General features: G+C 42.2%; 1 non-coding gene across 1 annotated transcript; it reads left to right on the top strand.

Annotated features, from left to right (window-relative positions):
• The first annotated feature begins 1054 nt into the window (after positions 1–1054).
• Positions 1055–1161, top strand: LOC127194062 (U6 spliceosomal RNA). The gene has a single exon (XR_007831201.1). It is a non-coding gene; the product is annotated as a U6 spliceosomal RNA (small nuclear RNA).
• Positions 1162–9518: the final 8357 nt, after the last annotated feature.

Here is a 9518-nt window from a genome sequence, read left to right as displayed (position 1 = left end):
AGCGATGGGATGATATGTCTGTGACATCAGCATACGGATGCTGTAGTCTGAATTGGTTTCACCAGTCTTCGACTGCAACAAAAGCAAGTGCTGGTATCAGGGATGGTGGCTTGCTGCGTTGCCTTTGTTGTCGCCGAAACATGACCTGTGGGTTTCCATTTACTTTGGCCTTTGTTGCCAAGTTCTCCTCCACACTCCCTAAGATAATTTGTTTATTTGCTGTGCACCCCTGAAGCATTTAAATGGAGCTTGCAAATAAAAAGAGCAGGTAAAGTGGGTGGGGGGGGGGGTGAGGCAGAGATCAAAGCAAGCAACGAGATGGGCGCTTACGCCAACATTTTGAAATTGGTCAGACTGGGAGTGCTTCATCTGCAGGCTGTTGGCATGGGTTGCTTTATTCAAAGTCTCTGTTTGCCATCATGGCACGAGGTAATTGAGTGGCTGTCCTTGTACACAATTGTCTTCAACTAGACAGACCCTGAGAATCCACAAGGAAAGGCCCCTGGAAAGCATCTATCCAATTTAAACCTCGGAAGGTGTAATTTAAGGATGTCTGTCTCCTTTCTTTAACTTCGGGGAGGATGGAGGAAAAGTGGGATGACGTGAACAATAAATACACTCACAAAGTAAACGCTCCGCACAGCACAGATCATATTTTGACAAGTTTTCCTGGCCCCAAGCTACAAGATAGCATCAGGTCCTCGTTTTTTCATTTTATTGACTTTAATTAGAGTCACAGGGCTGACACTTTATTGCTGTTATTGGCATTGTCTTTAGAGCTAATATTCTTAACTGTCATGCTTACCAAAACTCATCTAATTCAACTTCACAAATTTTAAGGAGGAAATACTGCATTTTTTGTTGTTGTTGCTGTCTTTGTTGTTTTGTGACAGTTACTACTATCAAGTCAATAGCCTGGTCACACTTAGACATAGTACAGTATAAGATAATACAGTATAAAGGGCTCTTTATAAAATGATACTCAGGAGTTCATAAAATATTTTAAAATGAGCCAAAGTTTTCAGACTGTGGGGAAAGATAAAAAAAAGTTTGCGTGCTCGCTTCGGCAGCACATATACTAAAATTGGAACGATACAGAGAAGATTAGCATGGCCCCTGCGCAAGGATGACACGCAAATTCGTGAAGCGTTCCATATTTTTCTGCATACTAGCCCAAGGGGCATGTCCCACGAAAGCCTTCACTTACCAGGAAACTGGGACAGAGGGGAAGGCATCCTATTGGGACTCTAAATGAGAGACGCATGGGAGAATAGCAAAATAAAAGGATCCAGAGGGTCCTAGAAATCTACAAGTAGAACAGTATGATAGGCAGATTTGGGCCCAGGGGTCCCGCTCAAACTAAGGCACCAGCCAAGGACAATACAGGAGGTAAACTTTAAACCCCTTCCCAGATCTAGCCAATGGTCAGAATATTCTCCACAGTTGAGTGGAGAGTGTGATATGACTTTCTCACGTACTATGGTGCCTCACATTTGACCATGTCCCCTGGAGGGGGAGACCTGGTGGCACTCAGAGGAAGGACAGCAGGTAGCCAAGAAGAGTCTTGATACCCTATGAGAATATATAGGGGGAGGTAATCCCCCTCAGGAACAGTCATAGGGGAGGGGAATAATGGGAAAATGGGGGGGGGGAGGAATGGGAGGATACAAGGGATGGGATAAACATTGAGATGTAACAAGAATAAATTAATTAAAAAAAAAAGAAATTAAAAAAAAAGTTTGCACTTTAGAATAATTTGATAGCTATAAATGAATGTAACGCACAATCTAGCAATTTGTCCTGCTTTCCAAGGGCCTATAAATGTTTGGTAGTTATTTAAGTAAATAGCCATTGTATTTTATTGGATTTCTGATTTCCTCTTCAATACCTTGTAAAGATATTTGTCTCTCTTTTTTTTTAAAGCAAAGGCTTATACACATAAGTGATGAACATTGAAAAAGCCATCCAGGTTTTAAACCCCTTCTCTTTCTCCAGAACTCTAAATTTAAGAGTTGGACATCCAGAACAGAAAACAGAACCTATAGTGCTTGTGGCCTCAGCAAAGGGAGCTCTTCAATTCTGTTCAGAGGGAATCTGACCTTCTGGGATGTTCCATGAGCTGGGAAGTCAAATGGGCATTGAAGGACATAGATGGCTCCTAAAAGCAAGGTTTACATGTGTGAAATATGTTTTTGGGAATGCGACAACCCTTGTGTTGTGGCTAGCATTTGGGCTCTGTTTACTTCTGGTTCAGGTCTTGGTTTTTTCTCTTGCTTAGAGAAAATTCTATTTGAGGCTATTGATTTTTGGATGGTCTTAATTACTTTTCTTTTTTGGAACCACGCACCTTTGAGGGAAGTTTGAGATGAGTTCAAGATTAAACTGGTGGGCTACCTTGGTACACCAGTGACTTCGTGTTGTCAGAGGACCAAGGGCACCCCAGCAAAACACAGGAATTAAGGCAAAGAATATTTAAAAAGATAGATAGAGATAGAGATGAGAGAGAGAGAGAGAGAGAGAGAGAGAGAGAGAGAGAGAGAGAGAGAGAGAGAGAGAGAGAGAGAGAGAGAGAGAGAGAGAGAGAGAGAGAGAGAGAGAGAGAGAGAGAGAGGAACAGCAGGAGGAAGCACATGGAGACCAAGGTAATTTATTTCACAATTCTGGCAGGGCCAGTTGGTGGCTGCAACAGAAGGGAAGGAGGAGGGGCCTGTGGCTTCACTCACTAGCTTGGGGTCAGGGGATCAAATTAGTTTTGAATATTGCCAAAAACCTGGACAAATAGCCACCCTCAAAATTTATTTGTCCATGGGTACATCACCCAGAGAAAACATCCTAGGATCTTTTTTATTTTTGATGGAATAAATACTCATCATTAGAGTAGTATAGCCCAGAAATAAAAAAGAGGTTCCCTTTTTTACTTAAAATGGAGGCTTGACAAATCTTTCTTTGGAATATGGCCCTCACTTCTACAGTTCTGTGTAGCTAAATCAACCCTTCAATGAGTAATTCAATGCATGCTGGCAATTTATTTCACAAAAATCTAACAGTGCTCCATTGTAACCCCAGGTTGAAATGAGAGTCTCTGTGGATCTTGCTAATAGCAGAAAAATCTCAGGGAGCAATCACACACAGCAGGAGGAGAAAGGCTGAAATCAGAACAGCTTCTCTTTTCCTGATGAGACACTTCAGAAAGCCAGCGCTGTGCTTCTCACGGATGTGCCTGTCGGCAGATCACACTTTCCTTCCATTAACATCAGCTCAATTAGTTGCTGGTTTTAATTCACTTTTTTCTATCAAAAATTTCCCCTTAAAAATATAGGCAAATATACCAAACACAACAGTTTAAAGATAATTCTCAAAACAACAACAACAACAACAACAAACCCTTATCATCTCTGGATTGAGAATGTCTCTCTAGAATCAGGATCAGGTGTTGGGGGAAATACCACTCTCTTCCATTTTTTTCCAGTCACCTTCTCTTTCTCCCATGGTCAGGCCAATGGGTTGCCCAGAGCTGGTGGGGACACTTTAGATGGTCTTTTCACCTCTGGCAGCATGAGTCCTCAGCCAATGGAGCAAGAGCTGAAGCTGGCTTCTCCGCTCTGGCCCTTTGCCGTGACATGGCCTTGCCAATCAATCTTTACACCATGTCATAAGGAGCAGATCTGGGCTGATGGTTTGTCTAGGTCACATCGTGGAGAGAGCTGGATGGCTCATCGGATGAGAGTCTCCTCCAAGCACTTGTTAAGTATGAAAGACACCCCCCCCCAAAAAAAACCCCCTCATCCTTGAGGTGTGCATGCCTTCCTCAGTACCAGCGACCTCCATCTTCCACTTGGCCGCTGCATTGGGAAGCTTTTTCTTGCTGGGATAGCCTTCCCATTGATAGCTGCACAGTTCTTCCTAAGGAAGCACGTTAATACTAATGAACTAGGAGCCTATGTGTTACTCTTCCCCGCCCCTCCAAGGCCATTCCTATGATACCCAAATACTGGATGGCACATGGGAAATGATGGCCTGTATTATGAGCAGGCATGTGGGTGAGAAGTGAGATACGAAGTCTGGTGATGTGTTCCTGTAATCCTAGTGCTCAGGAGGCTGAGGAAGGAGAGTGACGTTTCATGCCAGCCTGGGCTATATAGCAAGACCCTGTGTCTACTTTTCATCCAGTGAGTCAGCAGCAACCACAGGTGAAGCATATCCCAAACAACTGAATCAACAGAGGCCAAGCATTTAAACCACCAGAGGAAGACTGTTAAAGGATGCTGAGTCTGTTTACCAATATGAACACTGATGGTCAAAACAGCAATTTATACGACGTTAGCCTTTTATCTTCATCTAGGAGAAATGGAAGGATAGCTTTTGTTATGGGCAGCGAGTATCTCGCCTCTAGCAACAGAAAGCAGAGAAAGCCAAAGCACTGGTTTGCAAAAAGGTACTTTAGGGATTTATATGTCTTAAAAATATTTATAACTTGGGTGGGAGGGTAGGAATGGAAAGATACAAGTGAGGGGATAACAATTGGGATGTAATCTGAATTTTCTTAATAATAAGTGAATTAAAAGAAATTTATAACTTATAAAAAGAAGATGGAGGAACTTCTTGGCTTTTATGGAGCTTAAAACTTCATCACATCAGCAAACACACAATAAAAGTGGTATCTGTGGGTTATTTTTATACATCTATTGCTTAATTTCAGAAGTTTAGCATTTTGTAGCACTTAAAAAAAAAAAAAAAAAAACGAAATGAACAAATTTAGCTCACTCCTAATGGGGCCCAAGACTATGCATTTTGAATGACTGAGATTTTCTTTATTGTTCAGACTATGGTGATGTGGTTTTCCCGGCTCCTTATTTGGATTTCTGTTTTGTTTTTGAGACAGTCTGACTATATAGTACAGGCTTGTCTTGAACTCACAACCCTCCTGTCTAGCCTTTCCTGACTGGCATCGTTTTTTTATATTACGCGGTGCTTGGCTTCCAAATGTAGCACCCTCTATATGGCAGTTATGCCAGGCTCATGAACTGTGTTCCAGTCTGTTCCACGCTTTCTCACGCTTGTGGGCTGTCAGCCTCTGGGGGAGATGATGAACACCCCTGGTGGGCTCGGTTTCCATGCAGGGCTGTCAATCTTCGCTTTGGATCTCTAAGCAATGTTTTCTGGTCTGAACTGTTGTTTAATCTTCCTGGTGGGCCAGCAGGTTTGTTTTTCTTTATAAAATTTTTCCTCCCTTATTGCTATCAATGCTTGTTACCTAATCTACTATGCTGTCACCTCATCTGCTTGCTTTGACCAACCTTGTTTTAGAGACAGTGTCTTGGTGTGTCGCCTGGGTGGGTCTTGATCCTCCTGCTTGTAGCTTCTGGCGCCCTGAGACTAGAGGCACATGCTATGTTGACCAGCACTTTTGCACTTTAACGTGTTTTGGTTTTAACTGATGCGTTGTCCTCATTTTCAAGTACATCTTGTGTAGCCAGTGTATTGTTCACCTTAATTTTGTCGTTTTATATGTTTCTGTCCATGAGGGTGCTTCTTCACTGCACATGACCTATGACCCCTGCCACATGGGGGCCTTCCAGTCACCACATTCTACATGTGCCACGCTTAGTCTTATTTACATTCCATTTTTTAAAATTCGTAATTCCTTTGAATTTTCAAGTTTTGCTTTTTATTATTCCGCTATTCTTCTAGTGCCTTCTGTGGTGATTATAACATGTGTCCTTAATTTCTTCACCTCAAATAGGACTTAGTCACCACTTCCTGAGTATCAGGAACACACAAATCCCTCTTAATTTTAATATTTGCCACAGACTATGTTTCTGGAACTCTCACCATACATTTTAATTTCATATGTCTCAAATTTTATAACACATTCTTATTATTTTATGCATTAGTTAGATTTATTTATATTTTATGCTGCTTTTTATTTTATTTCCTTTTATCTTTTTATTTTATTTTATCGCTATACTTTGAATTAATACTATTTTTCTTCCATCTGAATATAATCCTTTTATTTTGGTAAAGTTTGTTGGCAAAAAAAAAAAATTCTTTAATTTGTCTTAAATTTTGAGAGTCCTTTCTCCTTAGCCTTGTATTCATTTCGTATTGACAATTGTCTTTGCCTGTCATTTTAGCTATGTAATTATTGTGTTTTGGGGGCTTAAGTTTCTTAGCACTTTAAAAGTCTTTTTCCCCCTCCCCCATTACACTTTCGGTCTGTACATCTCATATTCAAAGACTGTTTTGAGCACAAAGTGCCATGACCGCTGTGTTGCATTCTGCGCACCATTCTCTCTCCAGGAGGACCATGGATGCCCCCTTGGCTTGCACGTTGAAATTAATCCTTATTTGTCATAAAAACATATCAACTGTTGCCTTTGGAGCTCATCCTAACTTCAGGGTAATTTCCTTCTGTGATTTCCAACTTTAGTGCATCTGCAAGACTTTGACCTTTACTTGAGACTTCTGGCCTGCAGGACTCTCCAGTGCTGTTTGCAGCGATGCAGGAAATGAATATAATTACTGCATCTCTCCTTCTCTAAGGCCAACTGTCTTATTTTCTCCTCTAATGTTCACCACTTTTCTCTTCTGCAAACCATTTAGTCATTTGAGCTTATTTTACTGATATGGCGACATGTCAGCGATGACACCACCATGCCCAGAACTTGCCAGGTGCAGTTCTACCAGCTGTCACCCGAGTGCATAGTTTTCACTTCTCCACAGCACTGAGGGAAGAAGGAAGAGATCTAACTAGGCACATTCATACAGGGTTTGTAATTCTGGAGGGTAGAACATCGCCTCATGTTTGAAATGAAAAACTTTTGCACACAGTCTCATCATAAATAAAAAATTCGGTAGATTTGTCAGGCCACCTCTTCTTGCCAGTAACACATTTACAAGCAGACAGGGAGATAATTAAAAAATAAGAATCTTGCCATGTTATTTGCTGGGCATGAGGTGCGGGCAAGGGGGACGATGTGGGGGCAGTTGCTTGTAGAATAAATTGCAAACACACTGCTGGGTACTGCTGAAAAAGCTACCGTGTGAGAGATTTAGAAAGGGAAGTGGGCATGGGCTTTGTCTTAGTTAGGGTTTCTAGTGCTGTGAAGAGACACCACGATAGAGACAACACTTATAAAGGAACATATTTAACTGGGCCTGGCTCACGGTGCCAGAGGTTTAGTCTACTGTCACCGTGCAGGAAGCAAGGCAGTGTCCAGGCAGACATGGTGCTGGAGAAGGAGCCATGTGTTCTGCATCTTGATTCGCTGGCAACAGAAGGTGACTGTGTGCCACACCGAGTGTAGCTTGAACACAGGAGACCTCAAAGCCCCGCCCAGCAGCAACACTCTTTCTCCTACAAGGCTGCACTTCCTAATAGTGCCACTCCCATGGGCCAAGCATTCAAACCCATGAGTCTATGGGGGCCATGCCTATCCAAATCACCACAAGCTTGATAGCTCTCTGGCACATCAAGATATTACTTTTAAAATCAGAGCTGTGCATCTTTTTATAAGGGAAGCATCCTCTGAAATATAGTAAGGGCAGTGGAAGTGGTGTGAGGCATCTGATACAGTTCCAGTGTGTCTTCTAGAATTCATATACAGGGAATCTAACCTCCAAACTCAGGTCAATAGTGTTCAGGCAAGGGACATTTATTGGTTCCTGGGCCATGGGTGGCTCTCACATGTGAGGCTATCATGTGATCCTAAGGCGGTGGACTGTTAGGGAAGTGTCTTTGTTGTAAAGGTTTCCAGAAGCTCAGCAAATGCTGAGTGCATGCTCTCTATTTCCCTGCGTCTAGACTGATGAAACTCACAAAATATTCTCTACAAAGTTTCTGGCTTCAGATGGCTTATTATCACAATATGAAATAGACTAAGAATAATTTGTTCACATTTGGATTTTAGGAAGCTGTGCTCTTGTGTCACACTCAAAGTTATTTCTAAATTCTGTCTGGACCAACAGGCTGCAATCATTGATAAATTCTCCTGATACTGAGGCTTGGGGATCCTGTGGAACCCCTGAAGCACTTGTAGTGTTCATAACCCGATCAAATGCCTCACCTTTCCCCTCCATTGTTCTTACTATTCAGTGAGAAGTGATGTTTAAGGGGGCTTGTCATCTAGCTCAACCCATGGTGTGTTTGTGTAGCCTAAGAGAGTTTTCTAAGGGACAGAGCCAACAAAATGACTAAGTACATTTAAAGGTAAGTTATTAGATTGGCTTAGAGTGGACTGCTAGTAGTCCAACAATGGCTGTCTTCCTCCTGGAGTGGCCAGTAACTTCTCAGTGCACAAAGCTGGATGCTTCAGAAGTCCCAGGATGATGCCGCAGGCCTAGAGGATTCCTGGAGAGCCACTGGTCCTTAGTCACACGGAAGGCTCAGGAAACTGGGTTCCAATGCTAGCTAAGCAGTAGCCGTGGTGGTGGCAGCAGTGGTAAAACAGAACAGTTGCATTCACAAGCAAGGAGTGAGGGCAAGGGGCCAAAGCAACAGCTTTCTCCATGGGCCTCTTTATGTCTAGGCTTCCAACCAATGTCACATCCTTTTTATTTCAGACCTACTAGCCAATGAGCTGCAGTATCTAAAAGAGGATGGAAGAACATTCGAGACCCAACACCTGCTTGGGCAGCCCACCTAACTCTAGCTGAGTCTGACAGGCACAATGTGTCATAACTCCCTTTTCTTGCAGGAAACACTTAAAAAGAATTGAGAGTCCCTTTCCCATTGTTTCCCACCAGACATATCTTTAAGACAATTTTTTTGGACAGTGAGGTGCAAGTACTGATAGGATGGCTTTGTTGTACAGTGATTTAGTTTTGAGACAGACAGAGCTGGGTCTTCTGTTGGTCCCCATTATACTTGTGGCTGTTCCAGTTCTGGGAAGTCAAAAAGAGAGTTTGTGTTTAACACTCATAAGTCTCTTTAGGGTGTCCCTCTCAAAGCTGCGCCTGTGTGCGCAGTGCCTAGCAGCTAACAGGAGACGTTCCATCCACTGCTACATCAGATTCCCTTGGGATTCTGGGGTTGCGGATGTGGTTCAGTAGCATGACATATGCACGGCACTGGGGTTGAACACTAGCACTGAAAGTGCATGCTCACTTCACACACACACACACACACACACACACACACACACACACAAACACACATAGAACACACATAAACATACACATATACATACACCTACACATGTGGAAACATATAAACATGCACATATACATGAACACACATGAACAAATGTTACTTTGGAAATAAAAACACTTTTCAAAAGCTGATGAAGTGGCCATTAAGTAATTTTAACAGTAAAAAAAGAGCTTTTATCTAATAGCTTTTATGTGGCTGCCCTTTTTAAAATTCTGAGTACTTTCAAACCTTTTCCACACACATATTTTGTAAGTAACTCTAATCCATAACCACGGTCTGTTGCTTTTTAATTTTTCCCATTTTACTTCATATGACTATAAGCATTTTCGATATTTCAAGAAGGCCGTCTTAATTACATTTTTAATTT

This window comes from Acomys russatus, chromosome 9, assembly GCF_903995435.1.
Source record: "Acomys russatus chromosome 9, mAcoRus1.1, whole genome shotgun sequence".
Classification (NCBI taxonomy): domain Eukaryota; kingdom Metazoa; phylum Chordata; class Mammalia; order Rodentia; family Muridae; genus Acomys; species Acomys russatus.
The sequence above is the reverse complement of the archived record's forward strand: the minus strand, read 5'-3'. Positions and strand labels throughout refer to the sequence as shown.